At 30.9% G+C, this 22,735-nt stretch overlaps 1 pseudogene; it reads left to right on the top strand.

Moving 5' to 3' along the window:
- The first annotated feature begins 15,065 nt into the window (after positions 1–15,065).
- Positions 15,066–22,735, top strand: part of LOC129289986 (PI-PLC X domain-containing protein At5g67130-like) — a 10,554-nt pseudogene continuing 2,884 nt past the window's right edge.

Below are 22,735 nucleotides of genomic sequence, written 5' to 3'. Positions count from 1 at the left end.
CTCATTTTTCCCTACTTCACACATTGCCAGCCATTGGTCATTTTCTTCCTCTTCCTTGTTCGAGCAGCATTATCTTTCTTCTAGCTTGTATCATTATTGTTTAAAGGTAAGGATCTTCATTTTGTTTCTCTCTCATTAATTTCGTGCATGTGCGTGTTTTAATGGTTGAAGTTTTAATAAGTCTCTCATATCAAGCATAAGTGTTTAAGCCCAAAAGTTTACTTGTTAAAATTAAAAATTAATTAATGCTCGTATGTCTAAGCTTAAAGTTGGTAATCTTTTTTATCTTTATTTGTTCTGTGTTGCAAATTTCATTGCTTTTCTTAAGGATTATGAGTTAGAAGTAATGCTAACATTTAGTTTTCCCTCTTTTCTCTATTTCCCTTCTTTATTAAATTGAAGATCTATAGGCTCCTTATTAGGTATAAATATTACTCATGAGTCTACCATTACAACATGAAATGTAAAAAAAAAAAAAAACACACACACACACATATTTATGTTATATAGCCTTGAGATCAAGTTTCACAAGCTTTTTGAAACCATCAATGGTAGATTTATGTATGATGGTGTGGGGAAGAAGATTATCCCAAATGACCCATATGACTCCATGTCCACTTGTGACTTATGGGTATGTAGGCACGTGAATGGATTTTCTTTCCATTTTGCATGATTCTTAATGCCATCCCCTATTTTGTTCCAAGTTTAATGTATTTTTCCTAGAATTGGATTTTGTAGCCCATAAGTATTCATTATTAATTGTTTGAAGACTGGATGGCATAAAATTATACCATATTTTCAAGAACTCTTGAATATTTTTGTGCATAATCTACACAATGTTGGTGGCTTGTGAGATGAGCCCTTCTCTTTAGTTATTTGTGTAGTGTTGTTGATGAATTCTTTTACATACATGGCATGTATGTTCTATCAAGTCATAAGAAAAATTCATTTGGGATTTATATGTATTTTTATTGGTGATGCAATAAGCTATTTTGGGTCCTTCTGTTCTTCTTAACTTTTAAACTAGAAGTATGTGGCTTAGTTTGACTATTTGTGTACTTATCAACTTATGCTCTATGTTGATAGTCAAATAAGACAATGACAATTGCTATCTAGTTTGATTTGCATCAATTCATAAGGATGAGAATCTACTGTTAGACTACTGTCTATCTTCCTGGTGTTTAAAAATTTAGAGGAAATTGTGCCTACTCAATCTGATCTTTGGCTCCAATTGTAATATCTTACCAAATCTATGAAATTTCTGCAAATTTTTTAACATGGTAGAAGAACCGTTGAAACTATTTAATATGTTGTATTTTACACTATACTATATAGTAGAAATTCAATTAATTTTCTTATAGATTGTGTCAGATTGCAATATGTGATTTAGTTTAGAGAAGAAGGGAAAGTTTTAGCAAATATGAAATTGAGAGGAAATAAGGAGATGCTCGGTTTTGGTAAGGTATTATGTTGTACGTTTTTTTCATAGGTAATGCACTTCTTTCTCAATAGGATAGATATAGATATTCTTGGAGTAATGTGGTAAATGGTAATATGATGGAATAAGGAAATTAAATATGGCTAAGCACTTGTAGTTTCTAATTTTCAATCAAGCTTACAGGCATCTTGCCTTTTACAGTTTTGCTTTGTTCAAAATGTTTTACTCCCTGTTTGGAATAACTTAGAACAAAAGCAATGCAGATGCTAAAAATGAAGATCAAGTTATTGATGCTGTAGGAAGGAGTTATTTGTGGCCATTACATTTGAATTCATCCATTGTATTAACATTAAAAGCTTGATACCCACAAAAATTAAGAGACACCACAAGTTTATGGGTCATATTAAAGCTAGTAGTTAATCAAGGTCGATCCCTAAGGGAATTAATTAAAATGGCAATTAGGCATTAAATTTCCAAATTCATTCATGTTAAGCTAATAAAACTAGAGATTGATTTTAGAACAATTAAAATAAAAATATTAAAAGCGATCAATTAAAATAACTTTCAATCCACAAACAACTAAAGTCAACCAAGAGAAGAGTGTTCTAGAGTCCTAATACCCTATTTGCTTTCTAACCCTCTCATTATCACATTAATTGTCATGAAATTTATTTTTGATAATTCGAGAATCTAAATTAATCCAAAATATCTTCTGATCACTAAGGATCATAATTAATTTAATTAAAGAAAATTATTACCTTAATTAATTAATTGCATTAGAGACCCTAACCCATGAGGATTACCTAGGTCTATTAGATACATTCCTATTCTAATGGCAAATTAGTTAAACTAATCCTAGGCTACTAGTTCTCAAGGTCCAATTTGAGTCTCCTCTTTCAAGGTTTAACCCAAATACCTAAATCTCACCTAGTGGTGGCCAATCATTAAACAAGAACAAAATAGCTCAAGAACAAGTAATCAAAACTTCATTTCTCAACAACTAAATGGCAAATCCAAGATTATTTACACAAATAGGTTCATAGTCCTCTAGAGCAAGAAGATTTAACTACACACAACTAAAATGAAAACTATAATAGCACAAGAAAAATTTTGAATCTATCAGCATAAAGATTTTTTCTACTTCTTCTTGATCCCAAACATTAAGACCTCTCCTCTTGCTCTCCTAAGGTTTTTCTCCAATTGCAGTAGCTGAAAGGTGGCTCCTCTAGTCCAGAAAAATGAGTTATGTAGGTTAATTTTGCATAGAAAATGAAACTGTGTGTTTTTGCATTTTTATCTAGTGCTATGGTACTAGTGAGCAATTTTAAAAATTCTGACAGTGAGCAGGAACTTTTGCTTTTATGTTTTTAATTGAAAAGCACTTTTTCTTGTCTCCTTTCTCTTTATTGCTTTGATGTTAACATGCCTCACCTATCCACAATTAATAAATATGAGTATAATATTTGTTTACTTTAATTTTCATCATTTTAAACAATTTCCATAAAAATATTACAATAAATCCACATGAGGCACTTAATTAATTTTTCTTTATAAAAGCAAGAAAATATGTCTCTTTTCCATTGATGACTCCTAAAATATAACTAAAAACATATCAATTATAGCACAGAATAGGGATTCATCACATTGTATTAACATTAATGCCATATTGAACCATATTAGGAATGCTTGTGTAACATCCTGAATTTTAATCCCAGGAACTAGTTGGTAATTAAGGGTAAATTAGTAATTAAGGGGTTAATTGTGTTTTGGATGTTGAGTTAATAATTTGTGTTGATTAGATGTTATAATGATAGGATTGAAGGGTAGAAAGACAATCTGGGGCAAAATGCATGAGCACAAGTAAGAATATTGTCACTGTGCCATGCGCCATAGTGGAAGCTGAGTGCGCTGTGGTGGAATGTACAAGGATCACTTAAAGCTAACGTGATCAGCTTATGAAATCAGAAAGAAAAAAGCTAGAGACACGTCTGGAGGTGAAAAGAAAGCCATCTCTGCTAGGGCAAGCGATAATTGAAACTCGAGAATCTACTTTGATTAATAACTTGCTGGATAAGTATTGCGTAATCCCAAGATTCAATTCTACCCCTTTTTCATTGAATTTCATCGGTTAAAAAATCAAATCATGAAATTCCAAGGTGTTGTAATCTAAAAGAAAGGTTTAAAATGGGATATCGAATAAGAAATAAGGTTTTGTGACTAATATAGAGTTGAATGGTTGAGCTTTGAAGATTTAAGCTCATTTGGCCTAAGAAAGTTAGGTTAAAGGAAGAAATTGGTTGAATAAATGTGTTAGAAGATTGTTATGGTCATTTGGATAGTCTATAGGGCTAATGACTATAAGTAATGGATAAGTGAATTAAAAAGGGTTCAATTGAACTATTTTATATGTTAAGGGATTCGATTTATCCAAATCAATATCTATGTTAAGTGTTGAGAATTGATTGAGGGGCACTGTGTTATGTAGATTGAGCACCTATGAAGTTGTTCATGAGAATCCGCACCCCTGGGAGCTTAATGTGATTGATAACCTTTAATAGCAAGGGTTAAAGGTAACTAGAGTAACTCTTTTACTTGTTTGTTTGTGAAATTATTCGTAAGTATTTTGATATAACTATGTGCATTGTGTTATAAACTGATAGAGTAGCAACATTGTGAAAGTATATGCATGCAGGTGTGTGAGTATTGATTAAAATGAATTTGAAGTGACATGTATATTGACATATATCGCATTCGTAGGATATACCCTGGATTATGGTAAAAGGACACGACCCTACTATGAGGAGGTCCAAAAAGTTCTAATGATCTAAAGCATAGAGCTTAACTCCGTCAGGACAGACCTAGCAAAAGAATCCTGATGATCCAAAGCGTAGAGCTTGACTCCGCCACAATAGACCTAGAATATTGAATGATCTACGAGGTTACCCTAGACTAGGGTAGGGAGTCATGGTCCTACTCTGTATAAGGCTAGGAAGTCCTAATAATCTAGAGTGTAGAATTTAACTCTACCATGACAGACCTAGGAGACCACCAATACGCAAAGAGGATTACCTAGTCTGAGTAGTGATATGGTGGGCCCTGTTCCTTGTGATTAGAAGTCCTAGTCCGGGTGTAGAGATTACTCTGCTAGGGCGAACCAGGAATATATTGCATGAACATAACGAGATTGATGAGAGTGAATTCCTATATATGAATATGATATTTTTTTTACTAATACGCATGCTACTTTATCGCTTGTTTATGATTTTGCTTACTAACCAATAATTGGGGTTACCTCTGACTTACTGGGACGTATGTCTCACTCCTTTACTTTTGAACATAGGTGAAGAGAGCGTGAGAAGGCCAGGAAGGGAAGCAAGAAAAGAGTAGCCTCACTTGGTAGTGTCATGACTATCATTTGAATGAGATTAATGTATAAAGTTGTTTATAGAGTTTAGTTGCCAACTAAGATGTATAGATGTATGTGAATATAAGAAAGTGAATTGTGTTGTGAAACTTGCTTGTGTATATATGTATTTGATATTGCATTGTGCCGAGGGTGCCCAGTAGAAGGTATGTGGGTAGGCTTAAATATGAATCAAGCAAGTACATGCTATTTTGTAACTTGTTCCACTCGTTTATATGTGAATTGATATGATGATTATGTGTTGATTGTTAATTGTGTTGTTATGTGAGAATTTAACACAAATGGTGAGAACTTGACACAAACAGTGAGACAAAGCCCCATTTGTAAGAGTTGAGTACATTTATAGTTCCCGACTATATAATGAGGCAGAGCCCCATATGTAAGAGTCGGAGAGTTGAAAGTGAAACAAGTTTAGTTGTGAATATGTGTTGTATGTGTTTTCCTCATATATGACCAAAATTGTGTAATGTGGATTTGAGAGACCAAGATGGGCTATTGATGTGATAAATGTATATTATGATGTTAATCAAGTGTATATAGTCCTTTTGGACTTAGTTCAAGGCTCGAAGTGGTCTAATAGGACAAGGAATGAGAATTGAATACTTAGGATGTAAGTTTTAAACGAAAAGTGACTTTTTACACCTGGGTGTCCAATTTTAGATCAGTCCATTAGATCAAGTCCAAACTTATTCCATTAGCTAGTATACGTAATAAGCTTCATGTGAACACTTAAATTACTCCAATCGAACGTCTAATGTGAAAACAGCGCACGCCAAAAATTCATCATTTTTATTGATGAATAATAGCAAAAATTTCGGACTGCCAAGACACGGCACATGGCATCTCATGCCGACACATGACATAGTCAAAAACAGAGCATATGGCTCTATACCACATGCTGCAGTGCATGTGTTGCAAGTCACGGCATATGGCCCTTTGTTAAGGCAAAGAATTTATGGTATTTGAGTATTTTAAATATGTTTTCACTTCCGTTAGCCCTCTTATTTGAATATATATTTTAAGAAGTCAGGATCCCATAATTTGAAAATAAATAAAGGGCTATTACTTTGAATTTGATTTATTGATTGCGTGATGTGGAATGATAAAGCCTAAATTGAGTCAGGACCTTACAACTTGTGTGTTTCACTTTTAATGCATGTAGTGCTTTGTTATCCTTGATCATTTTCTATCCTGCTAATCATGGTTAGGATGGAGGCATAATTTTTTTTTAAATGTATTATTCATGTATGGTTGAATAATTCCTTTGCAAAACATGTGTAAAATTTTAGTTAGGCTTTGTATTTGCTTTAGCTAGTTTGGGAAAGAAGAGGAGTTGGGATCAGGTGTTGTCTCAGAGAATGCTTCATTTTAACATGAAGTTGTAAATATTCAACATATTAAGTTGTAAATTTTTTAACTCTATCAATTCTTGAAATTGTTAATTTTGAACTTTTAGATTGCTAATTTCTTTAGGAGCATAGCATAAAACAGCTTTCAATAAACCAAAAAAGCCAATCCCAACTATAGAATGGCATGATTTTAGAAGAGAATTTTTGGAGATTAACAAAGGCAAATATAAAAAAATAGGTGATTCAAATGAAGTTGTAGCTAAAATGTGGAAAGAAATGAGCATAGAGGAGAGGGAGCCATATAAAATGAAGGCCACTGAACATAGATAGGTGAAAACTCAAAAAAAAAATTGAAATTCCTTTCCACAGATGACAAAGAATCCATTACACAGGGATATTGATAAGAATGCAAAGCATACTATCCCAGAGCAATTGGGATATAACTTAGGCGATTGTGATTTCTTATGTAGGACTACAGTTTTTAGAAACCATTGGTTCTGCTTTCTCTTGGAGCCAAGGACAATGAAGTTTTATATTCTTGATTCTATGATTGATCATGTCACGCCTCGAAATACAGGAGTGATCAGCATGGGACAAGTGTACAAAACACTTATTCCTTGAGCTTTAATTCAAGAAAATTGTCTAATTCTTATTTATATTAATATTACAATTAGGAAATTATTAAACAAAAGCCATAATATTTTTGTAAGAATTTCAGTAACACCTACCTTACATGTATAGCCTCTCAAAATCCTATAATATAATTTATATTACAAGCAGAATATCAATAAAATCAAGAGAATAACTCCATCCAGCTAGAAGACAGAGTATATAACCAAAAAGGACCTTAACTATAGCTTATATGGAGCACCTAGTCATGTTTCCAAAACACCATACATATATTTCATAATTACATAAAAAATATTTACAAACAAATCTTCACTTTGCACATCAAAAAGTCCCTCAGTAATTAGCAGGACGTACAATATCAGCTACACTGTCTGTGATTAAATTAATTTTTCAGTGAATAACGTCTCAATTACAGGTGATGAAAATAATAGAATGTACATCAATGAGTTTCTTATAAACTTAATAAAATAATCAATTAAAAATAATATAGAACATACCTTATATATACATATCAACAGTTATGTAAATGTAAAAACTATGAATGCATGAATTCAATTACAACTTTATTAGAAATTCAAGTTCCCCTTTAAACACCAACATTTTTAAACATTTTGGGAATTATATAGCTCAATATAATTCCAATATAATAAAAATAACAGTTTGCTTTAAAAGATCAAATTTTAAGAAATTTTTTTTCAAAATTAACTCTTTAATAGGACTTGATCAGAACAATTAACAAGCGTGGACACACAGTCCACGAGGATAAATAACCAACAAACGCGGCTCGAAGCCAGGAAAACAAGCGTGAATGCTATGCTCACGAATAACTATCCCTCCATTCCACGTGCGTTGGCCATTGCACGGGGCTAGCACCTCTTTAAGCACCCTGCTAGCTAGGTGTACCATGGCGCGCCAAGGGCTAACAATACTGCCGTTAGCAACCAGCGTTCTGATTAAATCTCACATTTCAAATCAAGCATGCATGGGTCGAAAATCAACATATTATCTCTTCAAAATTACTCATTAAACTCAACATAAATGGAAGCATTTGTATACAAGTTCCATGCACATTCTTAAAACATAAAATCAACATTTCCAATATAGTAGATGCTTTCGGATACTTAATTGGAGAATGAATCCAATTCTTTCTATAACATATATAATATAATAAAATATAGTATAATAAAATATAATATAATGAAAACATGTTCATGTATAATAGTTGAAAAAATTGAGATCATGAACCATAAAAATAAATTAAAATACTTTATCATTTGTTCTTATGGAATAAACATGGTTATATAAATAGAAGAGATGGCACATGATTATACTAAATCAATATTTTTATGAAAATAAATTTGCTAATGAATCATTGAGACGCTATTCACTTACCTGGAATGTTCCCAAAAATTCAAAGTTCATCCCTTATAATTTCAATTGAATTTCTTTTCATCTAAACACCCTATAAAATATATTAAAGTTTAGTCAACTTTGAACAAGTTCAAAAGTTCCCTCCCAACATTATCACCCCCAATATTTAAATATAATAGATTCAAAATTTTAAAACCAAGACTTTACAAATAAAATTGCTCAATAACCATTCCTAATTATTCCATAAAATTAAACTTTTTTGTTAGAACATCAAATGTACATTATTTCCAAACCACATCATAAAGCCTTTTTCCACTCAACTAACTACACATATCTTCATCACCACTTCATTGTTAAATTCCTTTACAATATTAACGTGAAGTTCAAGAGTCATTAACACCCGAACTATATATGCTTCATATATCTTATATATGAGTTAGTTAAATCCCAAAAATACACATTCAAACAAAATTCCTTCTAACAAGAATTTTATCAAACACTTGGCAAGCATCCAATCATACACCAATACCAAGTTCTTCCTCGTCAATTCCAACTCCTAAAGTTTTACAATAAAGATATTTGAATCCATTATCTTCCAGAATATATATATACACCTCAATGGAAAATTAATCTCAAGCAAAAAGAAGTCATAATTAGTATCTTTACATGGCACACAGTTAGAAAAAAAAGTCCACAACTTAGCCAAACACACGCACGGTACAGCAAAAGGGAAGAGAATTTAAACTTCTATACCTCATATTACCAACCAGAGACAGAGAAGGGAAGGAGAATTCGAACTCATGCTAAACAGGGGAAGGGAGATTTTCAGTTATTGCAGCAACATAGAAAGAAAATGAAGGGACCAACAGCAACCTTTTTCAATACAACAATTTTTTCTTTTCCAACTAGATTCCAGTTCCCCATCCCCACAGCCACGGACAACACAGCACAAGAAGAATTATGAGTTGATTATTAATTCATACAAACACGCGCAGATCAATCAAGAAGAAAGGTTCCAAACTTGTCACCTGAATCACGTTGACAGAAGCAAAGAGAGGAAGAAGAAGGTGTAACTCAGCAACCGTGAAGGAGGAGAAGGAGCAGAAAATATGAAACACCCCCACCAGCACGCCGATGATGTGTAAAAAGAGAGGGACTCAGACTGGAAACAGAGTGGAGAGAACTGAAATTCCAGGTCCACAAGCACACCGAACGACGTCGCAGCAAGGGAGGGGAAAATGATCGACGGCGCACCCCGGAAACTCGCGACTCAAACTGCACTCCGGACTCCCTAGTACTGGCGACGGTTGAAAACCAAGAAGGAACAGGGGAGAAGCTTCTCGATCTCTCTATTGGCGGTGAATCACAAAAATGAAAGGCCGTGGGAAAAATCTGATCGTTATTTTATTATTAAAAGGGACATTTTGGTAATTTTATCAAGGCGTCAACAAAACAAAATCGCCTCTCTGCACTGAGATGGTTTGAACATGGGACCTCGTAAATGTAATCCTGACACCCATTCCATTAAACCCCCCTTTCACCTTATTATAGCTACTTTAAAATTTATATAAAAAATACAATTAAAAATACGTTATTATTCTCATCATTATTATCATTATTTATTTTTATTTTATTTTAATTTTTTAGGTTATTACAAATCACAAGCAATTAGAGGCTAAGGAGGAAGAGATGAGAAAAGCAAGAAAGAAAGGGAAGGGGAAATTGGCAAAAAAATGCCTCAAGGATCCTGTATACAAGGGCCAAACAATGATGTGTGTAAATATTACAGGCTCTAAATTATAAACACTAACTTATGAATTTGTGAACCTTTTTATGTATGTTGGCTAACCTATTACCTTTGTAGAGGGAGCATTTCATATTAATATTGTTTAGGGTGAATCCAAAACTATTTGAGGTGGAGTGCAACAATGACATACTTTATCCACTTGTATTCAAGCAAGACAACAAGTAAGTTATGTTAGTATAACATATTAATATTTTTCAAAAACATAAATGTTGATTCATATCTCACTCCATTGCCTTTGTTGTGCAGTGATGACTATGGAATTCATTTCATTACATGGCTTAAATTTTAAAACAATATCGTGAATGTTGGTAGTTATGTTATTCCACCTCCTATGAGAAAACTTGCTAAGTGCCCATTTATTTGCATCACCATGTGTTTCAAGCCATTAAAACAAATTTGGATGGAAATTCATTATATTTGACATTACAACATTGAACTCATTAGAGAGGCTTGCACAATTGCATCCAAAAGTTTGAATGCTGCATCCTTTATCACTCCATTCTTTCTCTTACCTCTTGTAATTTTCAAAAGCTCTAACCTAAAGTTTTCTTTCACATGATGGTAACAAAAAGCATGCTTGTCACAACCATATATTGCTTATACGTTCTTAATAATTAAATTATGTTTATCAGATACTATTGTCATTTGTCACAATTTGTTATCTCCTTAATATTTTGAACAAACCATGAAAACTCCTCAACTATCTCACCACCTACTATAGCACATGCCATAGGAAACATCTCATTATATGCATTATATGCGCATGCTGACAGTAGAGTTCCCTTATACGATCCACTCAAGAAAGAACTATCTACATATAGTATGGGTTAAGCACCTTTCATGAAACCTTTTACGCTACATCCATTAATGAACAAATATTGAAATCTATTGCATTACCCAACTATTCATTTTGTAACTATGGTAGGATCACTTTCAATTAGCCTGCGACACATTCAGGGAATTAATATATATAATTTGTCTAGCTGACCATGTATTTCAGCCAAAGCTTTTTCTTTGCCTCTATATGCTTGACAATAACTAAGTTTCAAACCATACTCTCTTGTCTAATATCATTAGGAGACTTGACTATGGAAGCCCTCAGCTCATCAATTATTATGGATAAGGTTAGTGTTGATCTGCTTTTATGGGCAACATTAAGATTGTCATGTGCAAAATGATGTTCATCCTTGAAAATTCTTATACTTAAGAAACTATTATTTTTTTCCGCCTAACTTGTATGCTCTAATATACCATGGACATCCCTCAACGACACAGTTCACAATACTTGGTTTGTTCTTTGAAAATTTGTATCCGAACTTGTGTGCTAGGCTATACTTGTATAATGCCTTCCTAAATGCCACCACATAAGCAAAAGTTTGTCCCACTCCAAGAAGAAATTCCTTCCACTTGTTAGCATTCATCCTTGGAATAGGGGTAGGAATGCATTAGATGGCTAAATTATCTTTTACACTGGCAATTGGAATGCTTTCTCTAGAGTTAGGTAAGTTGAAGCCTTCCAAATCAATATCCCAATGCTGTGTAGATAACGAACTTCTATCTGAAAATGGTAAAAACTAGTCTATTCTGTAGTTACAAAAGTTGCCACATTATTAATGCTATGTATTAATAACTTTTATTTTACACGACTCAACATTCAATATAAACAAGTAAATATTTATATTTACACAACATATAATCCAATATTTCTAACAATGCATTTTTTGACTTAATTGACATAAATATCAACACTTACTCTTGAGGATCATCTTCAAGTGTAGCCTGTCTAGCAACATACACATGAGTAATTCTTCCATTGTATTCATATAATTGTTCCACTCCAACATTATCAAGAAGATCTATTAATGTGATTGAATTAATCTCAACTGTGAACTTTATGTCACTTTCATTATCACCATGGAAAACTTCTAATGATATAAATGATTTTAGCTCTGTATATGTCATTCCTTCTATTATGGTTCTTGCAATTACATTTCCACCCTCATACTTCATACCATTATTAACACTCCTCACAAATTTACCACCACAATGAAAAAAACAAAACAATTTTTTTCTAGAACTATTTTCCATTTCTTATATTAACCAGCAATGAACAAATTAATCTAGATAAATGTCCACATACAGAAGCCCAACTTTTATTTTACACAACTCAAAGTTCAACATAAACATCTCAAAGTTCATTTTTACACAATAGATAATCTAACATCTTTGATAGCAAATTTTTTTTCACATTAAGAGTCATATTTTATTCAATTCATATGTCAAAGTCCAATATAAACAAGTCAACCGTTACTATTGTACAATAACTAATCTACTCTAAAATTTTTATAGCCAACTTAATGGTTCAGCAACCTTTACTTTATATCAGTAGGTTAGGCTTAATAAAATGCACAAGTAGGCAAATAATGTATAACACAGTATCCACCATGCACAACATAAGATTTATATATTCTCAACTAAACATCCATATGATTCTACTTCTCAGTGGGCTAGGCTTAATAAAATATTCAAGTTAGGCAAACAATTTACAACACAATATCTACTATGCACAACATAAGTTTTATATATTCTCAACTAAAAGTTCATGTGATTTTAGTTTATTAGTAGGTTAGGCTAAACAAAATGCTCAAGTTAGGCAAATAATGTACAACACAATATCCACTATAGACAACACAAGATTCATATATTTTCAATTGAAAGTCCACATGGTTCCAATTTATCATTAGGCTAGGCTTAACAAAGTGCACAACTCAACATTCAACAACAACAACTCAAAGTTCATTTTTGCATAACAAATACTCCAATTTTTCTGACAGAAGATTTTCTTCATATTGAGTCATATTTTATTCAATTCACATATAAAAGTCTAATATGAACAAGTCAACCATTATTATTGTATAACAACTAATCCACTCTAAAACTTTCACAGCTAACTTAATGGTTCAGCAACCTTTAGCTTATATCGATAGTAACATCGCAACTAAAATTCCAATTTTACCAACATCACAGTGTAATTTGTACAACAAAAAATTCATCTCATATGCACTCTACTATCTCGTGTAAAATCCCCATTAAATGCTTCCATTAAATGAAACTACTACATGTTAAATGAGTTAGGACCACCTTTGTTGCTGCTTCACCAACAACTGACATGCAGTAATGATGCCATTTAAATCACAGCTAAACTCTTAGCTCACCAAATAATAATAACTTCATTTACCTTGCGTAAGCCAAAAGGTGAGAAACTTTCAAATCCTCCAATTGAGATTTTAAAATCATCAAAAGAACTGCTAAGGATGGAGGGATTTGGAATCTATGCACCTTAGAAGTTACTCCTCACCATTAGAGTTGAGAAACCTTCAAATCCTCCAGATGAGAAGCCTTCCCGCGTTTGTCATAAGTTCTACCACTTTTTGTTCATTTATTTCCATTTCTTTTCATTAAGGGCAAAATTATATTTTTAGTCTCAAGAAAAATTGCAATAAGGGCCCTAAGGCATGCAGTGCAATATTAAATTTTTTCAAGCCCAAAGTGCAATACTGTGTCTTTTTAGGGCCCTTAGTGTGATTCTCCCATAATAATAGGCCTTGGGTGAATATCATTGAAGAACCTCTAAAATGATTTTAATATCTGATAATGAAACATTATCAATTAACAAGTGAAGTTCAAGTTTTAATACGTATTCAATCTATCCAAATCTTTATTAATATTAAATCATTTCAAAAGTCATTTGTTAATATTATCCTTGACGCTTTTTTTTTTCGAATAACAATTTGTTAATTCGAGCTCAAGCGAGATTTGATTTTGGATATCTATTTTACATTCATCCTATCCCATGGCATACATTTGCAAACATTTCCTTTTGATATAGAAATATATTTGTTTGGACCAGGCTCTTGAAATTAGAAATTGAAGCACAATCATTTCATGTTGGATGAAGGGAGCTCAGGGTTCAATAAACATGATGTCAGCATTGGATTGTTTGAAGGAGTAGTGGGGCTCATGCAATGTTGGACTTGTCCATTTATTTGTTATTTAGGATGAATAACTAATATACTTTGGGCCTTAGTGCGAAATGGGCTGTTGGACTTTCATTTCATGAAATACTTTCTCTTTCAAAATCTAACATTAATGCAAGCAACTATAAAAGATTAGTTCAACTGATAATAATTTAACCCATAATCTCATAAGTTATGAGTTCAAATTTCATTGATGATATAAGAATTTTATTGATGGATGATCAATAAATACCTCTATAAGCACACATTAAATTTAGAGGTATGTCCTAATAAGTTCCAAGAACTCAACTCACCTTATCTTTTCTATATATAAAAAAACTTTATTACAAGTAAATATGATCATTCTTAAAAAAAAAATAAGAAAGTTCTCAATCTAGGAAGTTGATAAGAATTTAATTCACAACTTACAAAGTTGTGGGATCAAATTTCATTGTCGATATAAGGACTTTATTGGAGTCTAGAAGCATGTCTTGGCTCTGGTAAACTCATAAAATTCAATTCTCCTAAACTTTTTTTAAAAAAGAAAAAAGATTTGCCATATGGGTTGATCCATAAAGGGTTTTTTCGTTTACTTCTTTGCATCTTTACATCTCAACCATTGTTGGAGTTGCAAGTTATTGGCAAGCGCAAAGAGAGAGTTAACTCCCTTCCAATTATATGGGGTTAAATTTCACACTAAAGAAAATAAGAGTTTCGTTCCAATATAAATTATGAAGGGGGATTGAAGGTAGTGAATAATGAGAGCTCTCTATAAAGTCAAACATGGTGTTAAGACTTAAGAGTAGAAACATGGACATTCAAGCACATCAACTTAAAGATTTCACAACTATCTAAGCTGAGATGAGTTTTAGTGGGATTGAAGAAGTTCAACAAGATTTCATTTCAGTATACGATGATCAAGGATGGTGGTCTATCTACCTTTGTTCTTACGTTCAGCTTTGGGGTCACTAATCTTTGATTTGCGTTTGTTTTCATTGTGGTCTATCTACCTTCGCTGTTTAGGGTAGCAATGGCTTCGCAGGAATCATCTTCTATGCTCATCGCTCCTTTAGATTTTGTAATTTATTTTTTACATGTATTAAAATAAAAATTTATAAAAATAATATATGTTTATTACTAAGTGTTAAAGGTTATTTTTGCCTCTCAACTTTACCCAAAAAGTCATTGGGATCCTAAACTCAACTATGGATCAATTTTGTTTCTTGACTTTAAATATTCTCTCCTTTATCATCATGCCCTTTTCTCACCATTAGTTGCTCCCACCTTATATTTTTTAATATTTTTTATTATAAAATATTTGAGTTGAGATACCCACTGAGCTTTCAAATAAAAGTTGAGGACAAAAATGACCCTACATTACATTTTTTAATGCTAAAAAATAGTAAAATCCATTGATGACTAATTAACGTTAAGTATTTTTAATGTTAAGGTGATAAATGAGTAAATCTTTAATGTTGGGATATAAAATTAACCCATAATTGAGTTTAGAGTAGGACCCTTTGGGTAAAGTTAAAAGACAAAAATAACCTTTAACCTTATTATTAATTTGAACAGTCTAGATTTAATTTAGATTATCCAAATTTAATATTAATTTTTTAATAATTTTTATGAATTGACTTATATCTACATTTATTCTTGATTATATTGTCTAGGTTAAAATTTTAACTTATATTTTTTTTTTAAAATTATTGTTTGAAAAGTTCCAATTAAGAGATTATATTTGTTTTCAATATTTTATTTATTAAAATAAAAATTTTAAAAAATTAGAAAAAAATTAATATTAAACATGGACTGTTCATATTTTGGGTATATCTAGATAGTCAATTTATAAAATTAAAAAAATTAATATTAAATTTAACTATTCAAATTAAATCCATACTTTCCAGATAGATAATATACAGGTATATTTAAAACTTTTATTATTTTTATTTTAATAAATATAAAAAATAAATATAAATATAAATTAATTCTTTAAATCTGGACCGGAAATGTTTTTGTGGGGTGATGAAACGCAAAGCTAATCTGGTTGCGCATGCTCACTGAGCCACTGTTGCATTGTTTAATATATGTGCGTAATGTGTATTTGAACGATTTGCATTCAGTGATGAGCATGGCATGCTCGTGAGGGTTAGGAGCAATCTTTGCCCTTTATTTTAATTTAAATTAATTCCTATTATCAATTTAAATTAACTTTTAAATGTTTTTAATATTATATTTATTAATATAAAAAATATAAAAAATTTTAAAATTTTAATAAATATATTCATTATCAATCTGATTAGTACAAATTTTAAAAAATTTTAAAATTTTACAACTTAACTGTCCAAATAGATTATGGACAGTTCAAATATAATTTAGATTACCTAATTTAATATTATAAATTTTTTAAATTAACCATTTAAATATATTCTAAATAACCCTGATTTAATATTAAAATTTTTTATTTTGATAAATATAATATTAAAAATATTTAAAAATTAATTTAAAAGAATGGCAAGGATCAATTTGGGTTGAAATGAGAAGTCAGGATTGCTTCTAATCCTGATGAGCATTCACGGTGGATGTGTATTTGAATGGTCATTAAAAATATTTTATTATTTTATTAATATCTTTAAAAGTCAAGCAGGACGTACGAGCCTTCACAGAATTATTAGATGGAATTGACGGGATAAACTGGAAATTCAAGACAGAAGCAGAATATTTCACCCAAAAAAAAAAAATGGTAGGACGAGAAGGTTTGGTTTCCTCATATAGAGCCCCACCGTTAGATTGGGACCATCCAAATCAATTCTTAAGTGGTTCACACACACACACACACACGTGACCACTCCGTTAGATTGGGACCCTCCAATTCAATTACACACACACACGTGTGACCACTCTCGGTGATTGATATTTAAAAGATTATAGTTATAAGTTTTAATGATAAAATTTGTCCTTAAATTATAGGTTAAGAATATCTGAAATTCTAAACTCATTTTTAATATAATATTTTTATTTAAGTTTTGAAAATAGTGTAATATCGTCCTTATTGTTAACTTTGACACTAAAAACTAGGAAAACTTTATGATCCTTTTTTATAATGTTTTAGGGCCTTTTCTAAAAATTTTTTCTTTTTTATAATTTTTTAAGTTATGTTTTTATAATTTTCTAATCAACTAACTATCAAAGCTAACTTTTGTTAATGGTATGATTACATTGCTCCATTTTTAAAGATTGAAAGGAAATATTGTAATAAAAATGAGTTTAGGGTCCTATGATGCTTGTGATTTGTGAACCATAGTTTAAAGGTGCAATTGTCATTTAACCTATTTTTAAATGATATGGTCATTTTTTAAAATTATTTTTTTATTGCTCATAAATATCCTCCAATTAAAAGCAATTCTATTTAAGACACATGGTGAGCCCTAAGTTATCTTTATTTTAATTTATTATGAACATAACAAACTCTGACATGTTCATATAAAACTTACTTCCCCTTAAAGACCAATAGTTATTTGAATTTTCAAAAATTCAAGGGACACTTGACAGATGCTTCTTATCAGTAGCGTTTCTGTTTACATTATCAGACGTTAAATTGTCAACTTCATTGTCATTTAAAATAACATATGCACTTGTTTAGATCTAATGTATGTTTTAAATATGCGAAACAATATATAGATATATAATTTAAATTGTTCATAGTCCCAATTTAAATGATTTTATTAAAATTTGACGATTTTTTTCTTTTTATTTTAACTAAAATTAAAATGATAATGATAATTTTCTGAAAGTATCATTTAAAGATATTAAATTTTATTGAAAATCAATCAAAAACTAAGTAAGAACTTTTATTATGATCAACTGGACAACGGTTCAATTACAATTAAAATAATTTAATATTGAATAAATTTAACTAATTCAATGATTGATCTAATTTTAAAAATGTTGATAATGATAATAAAATTTGTAGTTTTTCCCTAAATCAATTATAAATGATTTTTTTAAAAAAAATTGATAACTGCAAAGAAGTAGAAGTTTCCTTTGTTTAAATGAACGAAGCTACATCCTTTCATATCCAAATTCCCTGTCATTGTCCTTTTCTGGTCTCTTCAATGGATTGACTACTACCTTGGGTCATTGCTTCAATCTTCGTCATCTCTTCATCTTCCACTTGTTCTGTTCCTGATCATAATAAGAATGAAAATTAGGTTCTTCTTTTTGTCCATCGTTTCTCAATGTGTGTGTGATAATCGTATATCAGATATATATATATATATATATAGATGAGACTGCACAAAAGTGGCAACGCAGCAGTTTCATTAATTATTTGGTAGATATATAGTGAATTTGTGGTTTTGTACTTTCAGGTTCTGGAAAAATGCTCAACCAGAAGACACTGTGGAGAGGGGCAGTTCTGCAGTTCTTGTCCTATAAAGTTTGAGGGATCAAGATGTGTGAGATCAACAACTTCAAACCCATTTAATCTTTTGGTATATATGTCTTCATCTCTATTAATTTCTCTTCTCTACTCCACAGATTCTCTTTTTTTGTAGTTCGTGTCTGTGCGCGGGTGTGACACAGAGTGAGAGAGATCATCAGAAATCACAACATTAATTTGTCCATCTTTTTGGGCACTATATGGATAATATCTATCTAGTATATTCTAATACATGTGAAAAGAATATTTTTCATTGTTTATTATCATTATTAACGTCTCGATAATCAACTTGCAGTGACATCATTTTCTTATTTCACTTTGTGTATGTTCACACCTTGTAATGCATATAACAGATCATATGATCTGGGAGAAAATAATTAAGTTCTGAGAACTTTTAGGAGATATTATATCGAAGTAATTTTTTCAGATATTAATTGTATTATTATTCTTCAAAATGGTTGGTGGTATTAACTTTTATATAATTAAGAGGTTTGAATTGTAATTTATTTATAGATTCATGAATGAACAGCTTAATAATGAAAATTTTGTAATCATTTAGTAGTTGATGATGTATTTCCTTTGGTAGGGATCATATGCACTATACCAATTAACAAGGTTGATTTGGGTAGAATGATTCTCTTCCATTCAACAGACATGCATATTTGACAACACACAACTCATTTGCAATTCAAAGAGAAGGGCCAAAAACAAACCAAACCTAAACACTACAGGGCTTCCAAAAGTTACCTTCTCAAATCAAGAAGATAACATAACACAGCAGTTACATGTAAGCAAAACAATATTAAGATCATCACTCTATTTACTTGCTTAATCATTTCTCTCTCGGATAGGTTTTACAAGATTATTTCAGGGTGTTTCCTTTTTCAAAAAAAAAAAATGTGAAAAACAATGATACATTAATTGATGATTCATTACCCAAAAGACCCTTCATAATTTAACGTGAGTTAGGGTTTAGTATTAAAATGATGGAAGGCACTTTTGGAAAGTTGTACTGCCGCTCTTTTTTAAAATAATTAAGGTTTCTAATTTTTTTTAACTTTAACTACTTTCATTTGTCCTTGCAATTTAGTTAAAAACACCTTATTAAACACAATGGCGGGAGTATATTGATGTTTTTTTTTTAATGATGTATTATCATAATGTATTTTATTCACTTCAATTTAACTAATTTTGAAGAATGAAGTTCGAGCTCTTATGTTGGACAGTTATGACTACAAAGGAGACGTATGGTTGTGCCATTCCTTCTTGGGAAAATATAATCCGTTTACTGCATTTGTAAGTGCCATATTACTTGCTACCAACTTAATATATGTTACTACATTATATTTCTTTTTTAATATAATAAATCATATTCTAATTCTCAAGTATAACAATAGGTTAAATAGTTAGACTGGAGTCAGAACTTTATCTTAAGATGAGGGATTGATTTGTGAATGACAAAACGAGATGTAACTCTGTGAGAAGTACTCTTAGAATTTCTCTCTAGAACAACTAAGTTGCTTGCACCAAGTCAATAAGATAATGTTATTGATCTTATCATTTTCTTTTAATAAAAAAAAATTGGATTAAGTTGGGCTGAGTCATAAATTTAGAACTTGACCAACCCAATCCTCTTTAGATAATATTTATAAAGGTTAAATGACAAATTGGTCTTTAAATTATATAAATCCAGGAATCTATGACCCTAAACTTATTCTGGGTGTATTATTCATTTTCAACTATTGAAAATAGTACAATGTTATCTCTACCATTTACAAAAGTTAATTTTGACAGTTAACAAAAAAATGATAAAAAAGAATCAGAAAATTATAGAAAAAATTAAAACATTACAGCAAAGGAACCAAAAATTATAACAAGAACCCAAAAATTAAAAAAAGGTCAACGAAAATTTTATTGGTCATTTTCTACATTTTTTAAGGTCTTTCCTGTAATTTTTTTATCAACTAATGGCAAAGTAAATATTTGTTAACGATAGAGGTCATATTATAATGTTTTGAAATGTTGAAAGAAAATATTGTATAAAAAATGAGTTTGGAGTCCTAGACGCTCATAGGTTTATAGTTTAGGGGCTAATTTGCCATTTACCTCCATTTTATGTAATCATGTAAAAAATTAATTTTATAATAGGATATAAAAATATTTTCAAAATAATTAATATTCATTTTTTTAATTTTGTTGATATATCTATCAACCGACACATATTTAATTAATGAATATTTCTATTTAATTATTTTATTTGTCAGTGTTTTTTGCTGACAGGAACCTGTAATAAATGCTTTGAAGGAAGTAAAGTGTTTCTTGCAGGGAATCCATCAGAAATTTTGACAATAATATTGGAAGATCATGTGAAGTTACCAAATGGGTTAACCGAAGTATTCAAGGCTTCAGGTTTGATGAAGTACTGGTTTCCTCTCAAAAGCATGCCTCAAGATGGCCAAGATTGGCCTTTAGTCAAGGACATGCTTGCTAAAAAGCAAAGGCTCATTGTCTTCACCTCTCAGAAACACAAGCAAGAAAGTGAAGGCATAGCTTACCAATGGAACTTCATGGTTGAAAATCAGTGAGTGGCATCAAATTAAAACTCTCTACAAATAACATCTCTGATATTTAAAACTTGACAAAATATATATATATATATATATATGTGCATAAACTTCCAAATTAATTTGTATAGATCTCATGTCATTAATTGATCATTATGTTTTTTTTTCACCAACAGGCTCATAATGTCGATGCTTATATACCCTCTTAAATTTTTTTTTATGCAAAAAACATCTTTTGACTTTGAATTACCTGCAATAATAACTCCCATTAGCTATTTCGTCATGTGTATATAAATTTTTTGTTATATTATACTTTATCAATGAATCAAGGGAAAAAATGTTTGGGGGGTAAAATGTATACATTTAAAGGTTTAAAAAGTTCGTTATAAAGTTTATAAAGGTTAAGGATGCTATTTATATTTAACCCCAAAGTTTAAAAAAATATTATGTATAATTTAACTAGAATAATAATTTAATTTTATCGTTTGCAAGTTAATCAATTGCTGTATAACTCTTAAAAAAAGACTAAACAACATTCTCTTTTAATTTTTAACCAATGAAACAAAGAAAAACAACAATAAACTATTCAAATCTAATAACAAGAAATCAGAGACTTAAGTTTTTATATAAACTAGATAGTTTTGTTATGTGAAGATAATGCATTTGAAGAATATTATTGCAGATGGAAGCAGAGCGAGCGATGGTTAAAGGAAAATGTCCAAAACGGGAAGAGTCAGCAAAACTGAATGACAAAAGAAAACATTGGTCTGGTGAATCACTTCAGAACCATTCCCATCAAGCTAACTGGTTGTAAGGATAATTCACAAGACCTTCTCCATATGCTTTCTTCTTGTTATGTTGAAGCGGTAATCGCTGGGCCATTTTGTTGCTGTTGACTTTTACAAGGTAACAGCTTTTACCATACACAACCTTTAACATTTCAAATACTCATACTTGAGCATTTTGCTACTTTCTCTACCACAAAAAGAACAAAGGTGGAATAGGGCATTACTTACAGTAGAGTTAGAATCCATTTTTAACCAAAAAAAATAAAGTCATAGCTAATTTTAGTATTGCTAATCCTATTTGAAAAGAAATTTTTCAGTCTTAATCTGTCTCTAGTTTCAAAAATTTTAGTAGTAATAGTTTTCTAGAGCCATATCATTGCGCCATCGCTACTACAAATAGAAAAGCTATATTAGATGGTTATTTAATTCTATTTAGATGATAAGACTGACCCATATGACATGGCTATATATTGTCGAATGTATATTGGACGGTTAAAGGAATTGTCCAATACTTAACAACACATAAGAACCGTCCATATGTGCTACCAGAGACGAGGCTTGGATTGTGAAGGCCATATGGACGGTTTTATGTTCAATTATGTTCATATTTTATGAAGCCTAATTTTATATTCACAATTATGTTCATATCCCGTATTTATGTTATTTTTATATATATCCATGTTTCTTAATTTCATTTCATAACTAATAGAGAAGTGAAGGAGGAGGATCCTTTCAAGCTGTGGATATGTGAATGGGAGGCTCTTATGTGGATGTCATGATCTCCACGCCTGTTTGCTAAGTTTTAGAATATATGTCATAGAATTCTTTATTTATGCTCTATTTTAGAGTGTGAATACTCATTATATTTTAATTTTTCACGTAATATTAATATAGGAAAAATGTGTTT

This window comes from Prosopis cineraria, unplaced genomic scaffold (assembly GCF_029017545.1).
Source record: "Prosopis cineraria cultivar Desert tree isolate PC_DT_omini unplaced genomic scaffold, ASM2901754v1 PC13, whole genome shotgun sequence".
NCBI classification, from domain to species: domain Eukaryota; kingdom Viridiplantae; phylum Streptophyta; class Magnoliopsida; order Fabales; family Fabaceae; genus Prosopis; species Prosopis cineraria.
The sequence above is the reverse complement of the archived record's forward strand: the minus strand, read 5'-3'. Positions and strand labels throughout refer to the sequence as shown.